This window comes from Pezoporus occidentalis, unplaced genomic scaffold (genome assembly GCF_034315485.1).
Source record: "Pezoporus occidentalis ecotype Australia unplaced genomic scaffold, CSIRO_AGI_Poc_V1 ctg263, whole genome shotgun sequence".
Classification (NCBI taxonomy): domain Eukaryota; kingdom Metazoa; phylum Chordata; class Aves; order Psittaciformes; family Psittacidae; genus Pezoporus; species Pezoporus occidentalis.
Window position 1 is genome coordinate 90,030 of NW_026914534.1, and position 12,390 is coordinate 102,419.

Consider the following 12,390-nt stretch of genomic DNA (forward strand, 5'->3'; position numbering starts at 1 on the left):
GCTTACCCTCTCCTCCTTCTTTCCCCTCCACACTTACAGAGTCCCTCACATATAAGCCAGAGGATGGGAGAGAAAACTCAAGGATACTAATGTAACATTGGGAAACAGATTGGCAAGGTGTTATGTGAAGCCATGTGCTAGTTGTTGGCTTGCAAACTGAAGGTAGGAAGGATGTGCTTGAGCCCATACTAGACTTTCAAGAAATTAGTCTTCCAAGCTGATGTAGTGCCACTTATGGCTTAAATGTAGCTAGAGTATGTCCCAGGAGGAGCTGAAAATGTGTTAGAACAGAGCCAGCTTCCCTTCTTTTGTGTAGTCCAGTGGAGCAAAGGGACCTCAGGAGAAGTGAGAGCATAGCATGCTTTTACTGTGTGCGTTTTCCACATCCCAGACACTTGCCAACTCCTTCACTGATGGCCACAGACAAGAAAGTGCCTCTCAAATGCACTCTCTTGGCCCTAGAGGCAGCAAAAGTAGGGGGGATGAGGGACACCATATGCACTCCCATCAATCCAGGGCTTGGCAATTTTCTTGATTACTTGGTTGTTACTGTGCAGGCTGTTCAGCAGAGAGCAAAAATCTCCTTCCATGGATTTACAGTGCTTTTTAGAGTATTCTTTTTAAACCTCTGTAATGATACAAATACCAATCTGCCCAGAGTTATTTTGCACTTGTTCAATATCAAGGCAGCTTTGGGTGAGCACTGATTTAAACTTTCTGTGGAAGCTGGTGCTGGCAGGAAAGGGATGATGCTGCTCTGCAGGTTTCTCACACCTCAGGAGAGTCTTTTGAGAAAGCAGGAGTTTCATCTTAAGACTGAGTTTAAACCAAATCAGTCAGCCACTCAGCCACACAAACACATGTCGCAGGTAAACCCTAAACTGGTGGGGCCAGACAGGCTGGACCCAAAAAGATCAAGTGAGTGGAGGAGGCAGAAAGATTGCCTCATCCTTATGCTGGTTTTTATTAAAATCTGCCCCCTGGAAGGCCAGTAAGCCCAGTAAGGGCCTGTCCCTGCTGTCTCTCCTGCAAAGGGCTCCCTTGGTGGGGGGGCTATAGGTCCACTGCCTTCAGGGCCCTCTGGTTTCTAGTTCCTCCTCTCCCTGTTTGAGGAGACCAGAGCACCAGAAATGTACACAGTGGAAAAGGGTTGGCACAGAGCACACCTGGGTTATGAAAGCAGCCAGGATTATCAGGAGGTGGGATAAACACAGCTGAACTTCAGGTCAGGGATGTCATGGGAAAAGGGCAAAGAAGAGAAGAGGCACCACTCGGACCTAGGGCTTTCAGGGTCACCATCCCATGGGCGTGCCAGGGCTGCAGGGCTTCACTTGCCTGGCCAAGGGTGGGCACAAAAAATGCAGCAAACCCTTTGGGCACAGTGCTACCACAGCCTGGGCCAGGGAAGGACTTTGCTGGATTCATCTCCCAGATGCTCCCTGGCTTGCCAAAAAAGCTTTCTTTCTGGCAGCTGGTGCTGATAACACTCTCCCTAAACAAGGTGTTTCTCTGGGAGAGATTCACCCTCTCCCCACAAGCCATGTAGCCCTTGCTGTGTGTGGCACTGGGGTGGTAAATGAGTCCCCCTCCTTCAGCTGGATGCCAGGGACTAGCTGTCAGCAGTGGGGAGCACACTGTCAGCTGGTGGGGCTGCTGCTGCTCAGGCTCTGGAAGCAGAAGTGTTAGGGAGCATGCCCCGTTCCCATGCCTTTTGGTCATGGTCCTTGCAGGCTGACCATGGACCAAGAAAGCAAGCACTGGTGTCTTGGGGTGGCAGGAGACAGCTGCATGGGATCAGAACCCATGACACTTTGTAAGCACCTTGTAAGCATGGGGCATCATTTGCACCCCCCAGCCTTTTCTGAAGCAGGTGCTGGAAAAGCCGCATCCCCTCTGGACTGCTCCATATGTGTGATGGGTCACTGGCAGACACCCCGTATCTCTCCCTCAGATGTCCCCTTTGCTTCATCTGTCCCCTCTCTATTTCAATAGCCACTACAGCCTGTGAGCAGCACTTAGAGGGGACTAATACCCAGAGGAGCAAGTGACAGCATCAAAGCATCATCCCTCCACACACACATATCCACCTGGCCAGGTGGGCTGCTTAGCTTACACTGTTCTCCTCAACACACACACTCCACAGGGAGGGACTGGCTTTGTAGTGTCTTAAAGACAAATGAGATCTAAAAGCTGACAGCGTGTAGGAGCCCTGGAGAGGAAATTCAAAGGCCCCTGCTGGCATTTGCCTACTTTTTGGGGAACTCTGTATGCAAAATGAGGTGTGCCTCAGCAGTGGCAAGCCCAGCCCTTGGGTACCAGCTGCTCTGCATCATCTCACCCAGGCTGCGGCTGGTGAGCTGCTGGTGAGCAGCTGCACTCAATGAGTCTGTGCCCTTACTAAGCCACCCAACCACGGGGACTTGGATGCCTCTGTCCCAAGGTAGTCTTTGATGTTGCACTGAGTAATGCCGGACAATGGCTGTGGGAGTCTCTCCTGGGGGGTCCCTGTTCCACTCCAACCCCCCTGATCCCTGTGTGCCTGGCACTTGTTCTGTCCCCTCTCCTTGCCTGCAACATACACCATTCTGCACCCAGGTCTGTCCCATGTGGGATCCCCTCCCTCCTCTCAAGTCAATGTGCCCTGACACCCACAGTTTCTAGGGAAACTGGTATTTGCTTGGCCTTTGCTATGGTGATGAGTGAAGCAGTGTGCTAAATAAGAGTGTCATTTTCTGCAAAAGGCTTTCTGAAGTGCCAGGCATGGAGCAGGAGCTCCCCTCCCAGCTGGCCAGGCTGATCTCATCTGGATCTCTTTCTGCAGTCAGCCAGGGCTCTGCCTGGCTTAGCTGATTCTCCCATCCAACCAGCAACAGGTGCATTTGAGCAGAAAGGCTGTGCCTTGCAAAATGGATATCTTGTTCTCTAATGAATTAGTCAAGAGGTGAAACAGAATGCTGTGTCTCCAACATGTCTAAAAACGGGCAGAAGTGAGGCTCAAATGCTGGAGCAGGAGTGTGAAGAAGTGCTGAAAATTTTGGGTGAGATCTATAGTCAACGTGAGAAAGGGACCTAGGTAGGTACCTTTTTGTGAGCAGCACCATCTTTGACTTTGGTGCTGCTCTTTGTTAAGTGCTGTGAGAAAGCACATTTCCCTGCAAATCAGCTCTTCACTGGTTTTGCCAGACTGAAGAAACACTTGAATCTCAGAAATTAGGCATCTTGGTGTTGCTCAGTGTCTCTTAGTCGTTCCAGAGCCATTCCATAATCTAAGTAGAGAATGTTCCTGCAGGCACTCTGGTTTTAGCAATGCCCAACCATCCTCTCCCACTGCCTATTTTCTTGGAAGGAGATGACCATGATCCTCAGCTACCTGAGACTGGTGCCAAGGAAGCAATGAAGCACCCAGGACCTGGGATGCTTTCAGCATCCACCTGGTACCCACAGTCTCCAGAACAGTGGGCTACATCCCACTGGGGTAATTCTGGACGGAGTGAAAGCAACCCCATCACAAACAGGGAGGAGGCCGGATTTAGGTTTCTGGTTCCTTCAGCGAAGCGGAGGCAATGCGGAGAAAGTCGGTGCGAGGGAAAAAGCCGGCGCCTCAAGATTGAAACCCTCCGGGCGGCTCCTCCTGCAGTTCCGACAGTGGGCGCCAAGTGGCGCCCTTGCTCCGCGGAGCCCGACGGAGGAAGATTTGAGGGGAGCTGCTCCCGCCGCAGGCTCGGGGGGTCTCCCCCATCCCGGGGCCTGGGACTCCTTGTTGTAATAATAATTAAAAGCAAAACAGAAAACCCAGCATCTCATTAAGGATTTAATATTAAAACCATTTAAAAAAAATATTTTGTGGCTTTTTGTTGAACTTCAGCAAAATTTGCAGTTTTGCTCCCATGAAATGATTTGACTCAGAATGTTCAAGTAAAAACAATAATAATAAAAAAAACACACACAAAAAAACCCAAAACAGTCCAAATCTTTCCAGCCTAAAAAAAGGAAGCTCTTCCACTGTGAAGTTCAGCTTGTTTTCTACAGCAATACAAAGAGCTTGTCTCTGAACTCAATTTATTTTAGTCACAGTTTGGTTTGATTTCAACCAATGTCTTCCTGACTGGATGCACTTCAGCTGGAGAGAAATGGCTGCCTGGAGAGCCTCCTGCCCAGCTCTGTGCATGGGCAAAGAGGGTCAGTCAGGCCTCAGAGCCTGGGCCACAAGCTGCTGGTGCTTCACAGTTCTGAAGGAGATGGACAGTCACTGGTATAGGGCAGCAAATGGGCAAGCTGGCATGGTTCTGGCAGCCTGGCACTGCAGGCATATTATGGCTCACCAGATCCAGTCCCCATCCTCCCACACAGAGGCCACCAAGCTCCTGGGCCTGCGTGAGTGGGACTGTTGCAGCCAGCAGAACAGCAGATCCCCAGTGGCAGAGCTGGTGATGTCTGGCTGTGATGTGGGCAGCACAGTTTCATTACACAGACAAGCAGCAGGTAGCTAACATTGCAAGCAGCTACAGGAAGATAACATGATTTGTCTGTGTCCCTTCTCCTTCTTACTCAACACTATCATCATGACTATATATCAAGGCTGTGTTGTGATTCCCCTTAGTACATCTAGACTACTGGGTTTTAAAAGGCAAATGATTTCTGTGAGATGAGACTTCGGCAGTGCCAGGATTAAATGGAAGTGCAAGTCAGCTCACAAGCAGGTGTAGTCACTGATGCAAGGATTTGTGTGATTGGGAGGAGAAAGGATGGAAAACGTATGGGTTTATCTACCAAGCTCTACTGGGTGATCTACAGACAAGTTGAAAGCATAAGGCTTTTCCAGCATGACAGACCTATCTGTGGGTTTCTGGCAGTGCGGCAAGCTATTGGGTTGTGAGACGGGAATCTGATGAACCAAGGTAAGCTCACTTCTTCACAGTGTAGGCTGCTGGAAAGACTCTGAAGCAGTTATAATGCTGCTTTAAATCACCTGGGAGCTGCCTCCACAGCTGTGTGGAGTGTCACCCTCCTGCCTGCCTTGTTCCTGCCCTAGGAGGAGACTGTATCTGCCTCTCACTGTGCTTCAGTGTGTTCTCTGAAAGAGGAACTAAGGCCTGTCCCACTTGAGGACCCCAAATCTGGAATCTCCTCTGTTCTACTGTGACATCAGGATCTTCAGTAATCAGGCAAAGGCACTACAAGATCTGCATCCACCTGTGGACACACAGTCCCATTTCTGCCGAGTTGTCCAGAATGAATGAAGATGAATCATTTTTAACTTAGCCAAAATGTTCAAGTGAGTTCATCCCGATCAGTACTTCATGTCTTAGTGGCTATCACAATTTCCATCTCATAGGAGGAGTCCTGGAGCCTGATTTACCAGGGCATCCAGCCCTGGCTCTAGCTATGAGTGATTCTTTCCAAATCCTGGAGACAAGGGGGGTGGAAGGAGGGAAAGGTCCTGTCTATTCAGGTTTCATTATGCATCTTGCTTTTTTTATTTTTTTTTTCTAATATCATTTGTCTTTATTGTCTGGTGGTAACCTCTAAAAGTGGAATCAACTTTGTCTATATTGAATGAATGAGGAAACTCTGAAAGAAGCTGTATTCTCCTTTACAAGATCCCAAAGAGATGAAACCCTTGATACTGTCTCGCCTGATTTCTCTTTCACAGCGCACTCTTCAAATGTAATCAGCTTTTGGGGTATGCTCTGCCTCCAACTGTGCATACAATGCTCACATTGAAATTAACAGGAGCATGCTGATACATTTGAAGTGAGAATCTGGGACAAAAAAAGTTAAATTTTTGCTGGTAAAATCAATGTAAAAGTTTCTTTGGCTTTAGTTCTCATTTTAGAGGCATCTGGATGTCTACGGCTGGAAAGAATCATTTTTATGGGTCTGTGTCTTAGCAACATCCTAAGAAATAAAAAACCATAAACTTTGGAAACATTTTATACAAGGCATTCAGAAATGTGTCTTTATGTCTTCCCTCTTAGCAGAGATTTGCTGTTGTGTTTAACCCCACTCCCTCAATCCCAGTTTATGATCGATGGGATCATCATGGTTCATGTGGACAAGATGCTGCACTTGAATTTGTATTGGTAGCCTCAGATGAGGTATTTAGTGATTCTCTGGTTTGATTTTGAGGTGTCTATTGAATTGCCAGGAGGCCTATAGGAGATTTTTCATGAGGTTATCCTGTTCCCTACATTCAGGGCACAAGGTTGAGAACATATTCCCACCATGCATAGGTGATTGCTCACCTTCACACCCAGGCTCATCATTACCTGGCAGTGATGGACATCAGTCCCAGCTGGCAAGTATATTGTCTAACCTGGAAGAAAGGGCTAATCACAGTACTGTTTCTGGCTCCTTTTCCATTCTCCTTAGGTTCAACACTTGCCATTGGGTGTTGATGAGGTGAAGATGAGCAGCACAAGATCTCAGACCTGAAACTGTTCTGATCTCTTTGCAAGGGTGGAAGGAAGAGGGGCCAGGCAGATTGGTGGGGAGCTGGGCAGAGAGATTGTCTCTCCCCTCTTGGCTTACTCCTCCAAGGTAGTGGGCGACACAAATCCCAAGTGATTTCATCCACTGGACATGGTCCCTGTGGGAGCAGTGCCATCTTCCCCAGAGCTCCATGCACTTGCTGTGACCACTCTCACAGCAGAGGAGCATTGATCCTTGACACACTCCCATCCTTGCAAACCTCTCTGCATGCAGAGAACGGAATAATTTCTTGCATAATTAGCCTCCCTACCAGTTAAAATAGCCTAAGCCTCTCACCAACAGCTGGTTTACAGGACAAAGAGGACTAAACAGAGTAGGACAGCTCTTCTGAGCAGCAGCCTTACTCAGAAGGTCCACTACTATCAAGTGTAAGTCAGTGGAGTTTAAAGTCCCTTCCTAAAGGAGGATGCCCTTTCAGCTGGCATTGATCACTTGAATGGAAATCTCTGTAGGAAAAAATGAGGAAAGCCAAAACAAGTTAAGGGGATGCTTGGGATAGGCCTTCACATGCAGACTGTCCTGTCTTTCCCGGCACTGACTGAATTGCAGCCCAAGGGCAGAAGATGTGTGCAGCCCACACTGGCAGCTGGACTGCAGGCTTTCTGTGAACTCTCCACCCTGGTCCTGACAATTTGCTCTGTCCTTGTCCTGTTAGCTAGATGAAGCCAGCACAGGTTTCCCAGAACAAGGGGCATCCCTGCCACTTCTGCTATGTAAAAACAGCCTGCAGAAGCTTGCCACAGAGATTTTGTAAGAGAGAGGAAGTCATGGGTTAGTGGCATTTTGTCAAGGATTTCTCTGGCTGCAGAGAGAAGTTTGTGATCCTTGTCTTGTGAGCTGGACCAGAACTGCAATCACGAGCAGACAGCAGTGAGGAAGGGAGAATCTCCCAGTCAGGCAGAATGACTTCCTGTCTCTGGGGGTAGGACAGCTGAGATGCAGCTCCCTACATCCAAACCATCCATCCTCCCATTACACTGTGGCCTTCTACTTAGCCTCCAGAGGGTACCCCAGCCAAGGGAAAGAGAAAAGCAGGAATGGGATCTAATCCTATCACCTTGTGCCAACACTGAGCATTCATCTTTTGCAGCTTCCTCTGAGAATCTGTAGCACTGATTTTCCTGTCTCAGCTCCGTCCAGCTCTGCAGGTGAATTCCTGAAAGCTCTGTGAACTAACTGCACTTCCTGAAGGTCTGAAGAATGAGGACATTATTTACTTTAGTTGTCGATGGGCATCAAATGGTGTGAAAGAAATGTATGCCTCAGCTCCATCACTGTCTGGGTCCAAAGTAACAGATAAAAGAAAAAAAAATCAGTGGGAGTTATCATTATATGGAGTTGCCATGGAAATAGCATGAGAGAACTTGAAGAAGAGCTAGCACACGATATCTCCAGGAGGGCATAAATCTCCTGCTAGCCTCACTCTTTTTTATCACATTAACAGGCAATATTTCTCGCTTAAGCAAGAGGTGGGAAAACATCAAAGCACATTTCTGACAGTTTTTTCTATCCCTTGATTTCTCTGACCAAGACCTCCCTGACCCCTCAAGAAGTAGAAATGTGAACCCTAGTGCTATTGGAATAGGAATCGTTTGATAATTTCAGTAAAATGGTAAGAGGGATGTACTTTTCTATAGAAAATATTTATTGGCTTTTGTGAAATCATATGATTTTTTTAATGTACCATTCTAAGACTCCTCAAAGAAAAATGTCATAGTTCATGAAAAGGATTTTCTTTAGTGCTGATTCCTAAGGAAAAGCATTACAATTTGAATCATCTCAGAATTTCAGTTGTCTTGTGCTGTTGCACCGTTCTAGAAAGCCTATTTTATTCTACTCTCTCAGTCACTAAATCCTGCATTTAAGCTGCCATATTGCCTCTGGTCAGGTCAGCACAACCATGTCTGCTCAGGCATTATTACCTTGAGACTCCACAAACACAAACACAGCTCTGAGGCATGATGTTGTGTGGTGCTGGCATCCACCATCATACTCATCCTCTTTTCCATTCTGCACTTCCTGAGGGGCTGCAGGTTACTCCTCTGGAGAGTAGTTCCCAACTGGGACTATCAGTGATGGCTGTGGCAATCTGACACAGAGTAAACTACCACTTGGGTACTGGCATCCAGCTGCTTATGAGTACAAACATGTGAGTGTGAGTGAATGAAACCAGTTCTGTTCTCAAACAAAATTACTGTCCTCTCCTAAAAGGCCTCACATTGAGTTCTATTGTATTATCATAGAATCATAGAACCACAGACTGGTTTGGATTGGAAGGGACCTCAAAGCTCATTCAGTTCCAACCCCCTGCCACGGGGGGACACCTTCCTCTAGACCAGGTTCCCTACCCCTAGCTCTTACCCTTCCTTAGGGCTTTGGACACTGTGTGATGTGACTGAGCACATTTAGAAGGATCTTCAGCCTGCAGCCAGGCTCCACGTGGGAGGAGGTAAACAGGAAAGCCTGGGGCAAGGCAGCAGAAAAACCTTTGTATTCGTATCTGCTCCCTCCCAGAAGTACAAATGCTTTGTCCCTGCATCAGTGCTGCAAGGGCAAGTGAGATGAAAGGAAGCAGAATAACAAGAGGAGGCCAAAGAGCACGGTCCCCAAATGCTCCTTTAAGAGCCAATTCAAGTTATGTCCCTGCTACTGACCCCAGTTCTGGCTCAGAGCACCATTTCGGCAACTGAATTTCCATCACATTTGTGACTCCACTTGCAAAAGCAGGGACCCCAAGTGATATAAAGCCCTCCGTTTGGAAACCTCTCTCCAGAATAACTAAAGCTGTGAAATTAATTTGTGTGAGGTGTCAACTTTGGCCTTGGCTGCTTCTTTTGCTTACAGGCATCACATTTCCCATAATAGCAGTAATTTCAACTTTTTTTCCCTAAAGCTGTCTTAAAGAAAGAAAGGGAAAGGGAAGGGGAAAAGTGGGCAGGAATGTCTTTTTTGACATCTGCATTTCTAAGGCAAAAGTCTTACAGTTATCTAATGTGTTATCAGCAACCAAGATTTCTCCTCAGAACAAAACTTATGTGCTAAGTTCTTGTTGATTGTTTTGTCTGTTTGCTCAGCATCAATTTAAGATAAAATTATACACATAATTTTATAAATGCTATTTATAAAGCTGTGAATACATATTATGCATATTTTGTGCTAAAACGGATCCATTTTTACCCCTGTGAAATGACAAGTCCCAAACACTGAATAATTCCAAAAGGGTTATTTTTATGGCACTTGGTGGTACATTTGTTGCTGAGTAGCAGCTCTCTGTCTATAGCCATGGGAATAGACACCATTTTTAGCTTATCATCATTCTGGAGCTGGATTCATTCCAAAAGAGTTTGTCATAACAGTGGGCTGTTGAATGGCTATTTATGATAAAGGGATTCATAGATTTTGGGATCAAGTGTTTTGGAAAACAATTATGTTTCTCTTCACATCAGGACTGTCTGGGGAGCTCCCATTCATCCCCTCGCTGCGTCTCCCAGGACAGGGAGCTAATGTCACCAGGAAACTCTCTGGCTGGACAGTTTCCTCATGTCTCTGATGTGTCTGGTTGCATCTTGTTTCTCTCAGTAGAGTTATCTGGAAGCAGCTGCCTCCCGTGTTTCTTCAGTATTGTTATTTTCACATCTTTCTTTCCAAGGAAAGGGAAAACATCCAAAGCCTTTTCAAATGCTTTCAAATGCTACTGTCTTAGCATCAGGAGCAGGAGAAGCTTGAAAGATGAAACAAAAAATCCCTGTGCATATCTATGAAATTTTTGCTACATTCTGTGCATTCTGGGCTTCCATTCAAGATAAACATTTAATTTTTTAAAGCCAAAAACTAAATCATATGCTACAGAAAAAAAAAAAAAACCACCTTGATTTTTCTCTCTTGTTCAGAAATAGTACCATAGCAATGTAAAATAAATGAACTCCTGCTGCCTGTTAAGAAACAGCTCCATGGAGAGCTGTCTCCAGTCAAACAACTCTCCTGATTCAAGACGTGGACTTAATTCTGGGATCCAGAGAGATTTCCTGTGCAACCATTAAAAAGCTGATGCAAACAATGCCTGGAGCATGCATCTGAGGAGCCAAGTGTGGAACAGGGCCCTACCACCGCACCCAGGGAGATGGGAGAGGTAAGGCATGAAGGTACACAGGGGTCAACCCATGGTCAGAGCAACAAAACTACCTCTAGTCACCCTGTGTGTGTGAAGCTGTACCTGTGTTTTCCAGCTGTGTTTGCTCCAGACCCATTCAGCTCAAGCAAGCACTCCAAAACTTACATCACTGCTTCCATCAGCAGGTTCCCAGCTGGAGGGGGTTTTAGGGCAGGTTCCCAAGACAAAGTATCTGATAGAATCAGCATTTCTGCTTTTCACCCCCTGGGGCAGGGAAAGGCGCTCAGAGCAGTCTCAGCTGCTCCTGTGGCTCAGGATTTCAGCCCTTCTGGGCAGCAGCGCTGAGGATGTCCTTAGAGGAAGAGCACTGCTCTCCATGAAGGCATATACCAAGGTCTTGTGCAAAGCAGATGACAACACAGAGGAAGGAGAATCATGCTGGAGATTTCCAGGAGATCTTTGTTCCCTGGCCCCTGCTGTAGGGACAAAACACCATCTGGCTCAAGGCAGAACTGGAGAAGCTGATAGACTTCTCTGGTTCCTCTTCTACGTTTAACTGTGTTGCACTGATTACAGCACAAGCCCTACTGGAAGGGGTTTAGCAGTCTCATCTTCCAACACCTGCCAAGGCAAAGGGCTAGTTAGTGAGTTATGGGGCATCAAAGACACCATGTCCCACTGCCCAACCCTCACGCCACCTTCCCCTGAAACAGCACCAGGGCTTCAACCTCCTTCCTCCTACAACTCCACAGGATTTTTCCTCTCCTCCAGACTGGGTTTCCCATGCATGGGTATCAGTGTGCAGGTGTGTCATGGTTTAACCCCAGCTGGCAACAAAGCACCACACAGCTGCTTGCTCAGTGCCCCCAGCCCCAGTGTGATGGTGTGAAGGGGGCAGAGAATCAGAAAAGCAAAAATGAGTCAACTCGTGGGTTGAGATGACAGTTTAATAGGTAAAGTAAAAGCCACACACACAAGCAAAGCAAAACAAGGAATTCATTCACCACTTTCCATCACTGGCGGGTGTTCAGCCATCTCCAGGACAGCAGGGATCCATCATGTGTAATGGTTACCTGGGAAGACAAACACCACCACTCCAGACATTCACCCCTTCCTCCTTCTTCCCCAGCTTTAGATGCTGAGCATGACACCATATGGTATGGGATATCCCTTGGTCAGTTGGGGTCAGCTGTCCTGGCTGGGTATCCCCCCCAGCTCCTTGTGCACCCCCAGCCTGCTCGCTTGTGGGGTGGTGTGAGATGCAGAAAATACCTTGACTCTGTGAGCACTGCTCAGCAGTAACACAGTAGTGTTATCAACAATATTTCCAGCACAAATCCAAAACGTAGCCCCATACTAGATACTGTGAGGAAAATTAACTCTGCCCTAGCCAAAACCAGCACAAGGTGGAAGCAAAGCATTGGAGAATGAGAAGCATGATTCTACATTACCCCAAATAAACATCATTGCAGTAACTATTCTCTTCAAAGTACCCTGGCTAAATAAAACTACAGCTCATGAAAGAGATTTCAACGAGCCAGCACATGTTGATTTGGAAAGATGTTCCCTTGCAAAGCTGAGTCATAAAGAGGATTGAGAATCTCTGCAATCAGTGATTAAACAGCTAGAAAGATATGCCAGCAGGAAAGTGTGCCCAAAACTGTCACACAGTACACTACCTTTCATTTCAATGCTTTGCTTTGGGTAAAAGGTTTCATTTGTTTCATTTGTCTGAGTACAATGCATTTCAAATTTCAGATCCTCTCCTCTCTTACTCAAAGCAACAT

The 12,390-nt window shown here is 46.9% G+C and overlaps 1 protein-coding gene across 1 annotated transcript in view; it reads left to right on the forward strand.

Moving 5' to 3' along the window:
- Positions 1-12,390, forward strand: part of LOC134166482 (histone H2B 5-like) — a 218,780-nt gene that overhangs the window by 74,711 nt on the left and 131,679 nt on the right. The gene's annotated exons all lie outside the window — the stretch shown is intronic.